We start from the raw sequence: 1462 nt of genomic DNA, 5'->3' as shown, positions 1-1462 counted from the left end.
ACTGAAGTATAGTCTAAATTCCATATGTTACAGAAAGAGGGATTAATAGTACTTACTGCCAAGTGACTGTAGTAAGTGAAAGTAGTTACTTATTCAGTGTCGGAAATTGACTTCATCTTTTTGTGTAGACACTGTGCCCTATTTGGGCTGGAGGCCGTTTTATTAAGCAAACCAGTTTATTGTCATAACAAGCTTTGTATGATAAAATATTTCCAAAAATAATTATTCTCACTGCTTTTCCCCCAAACTGTATGAATCGGAGAAAAATAGTTCGATACTTTACCATTAGGTTGAACACGGTTAAAATCTCTCTCCGAGAATCGATGATTTGGAGTGTTAGTGCTGCGTGATTTTGTGGTGGTGTTCCTGCCGCTACTTGCTCCACAGGTCTGACATTCCGAATCGCGAATCTTCTATCTTTACAGTGGCAGAACGTAAACGTTATGGTACCGTATTGACGAGAACGCGAAAGTACCGTTGCACGGTGACCAGGCTCCATTCTAAATCTGTTACACACTTCGATTTGATCTCACCACGCTCAAACCAAGTTATGGGGCGATGATTTGTGGGCGCGAAGTTGGCGTCCGACAGCGTCCCATACGTATTCCATGAGCATGAGATCAGGCAAATTTGTTAATCAAAAGATCAATGTGATTTTACTACCATGCTCTTCGCACTATTGTAGGACGATTCTGCCGTCTGACACAGTAATCTTGCTTGAAGTTGCCTTCACTTTCGGGGAGATATGAATCGATCAGGTGGCCCACAATTACGTTGACATAGTCTGCAGCAGTCATTGTGCCTTCGATTACTACCGCAGGTCCCATTGAAGCTCCGGTGGCGGCATATCAAGAAACGACAACTTACCTGGCGTAACGAGAAACCTAAATTATCCGACCAGGCTACACGTATCACTTTGTAACCTCCCCCTCACTTATCGACCTTAATGACAGTGAATATTTAAACCGCGTGCACCTAATGGAAATTTGGGAAAAGCATTCGTCACCAAAGTTAATTTGTCGGTAAAGAGGGAGGAAAGTGTTACATATAAATGAAAGGAAAAATGCAAATGAAATTTGTTGAAGTTAATTTTGAGAAAAGGGTAAAACTGATAAAGAAAGTGCGGTCGCTACGTTAACAATTAATTGGCGTCAATTAGACAACTACTATAATAACTGAAAAAAGAAGATTAATGCTCATATAATTAACACTAAAACCGTAGCAACTGAAGATTGACACGTGTTGTGTGAAAACTGCATGTTTGTCAGAAGTAATAAATTTGGCCACACTCTGACGTTATTTAGCAAAAGAATTAATAAAAACGGAAAATTGAAAGTTAATTTAGCGACTGAAATTAATAGTGAACTTTGTTTCTGAAGCACTACGAAATTCAATAAAATAAGGTTAGTCTTGGGCTACCTCAACAATCATTTCTAAAGCTACTTGAATCTTCGCAGTTTAG

The sequence above is a fragment of the Schistocerca cancellata genome, chromosome 6 (genome assembly GCF_023864275.1).
Source record: "Schistocerca cancellata isolate TAMUIC-IGC-003103 chromosome 6, iqSchCanc2.1, whole genome shotgun sequence".
NCBI classification, from domain to species: Eukaryota; Metazoa; Arthropoda; class Insecta; order Orthoptera; family Acrididae; genus Schistocerca; species Schistocerca cancellata.
Note: the sequence above shows the minus strand (reverse complement) of the source record.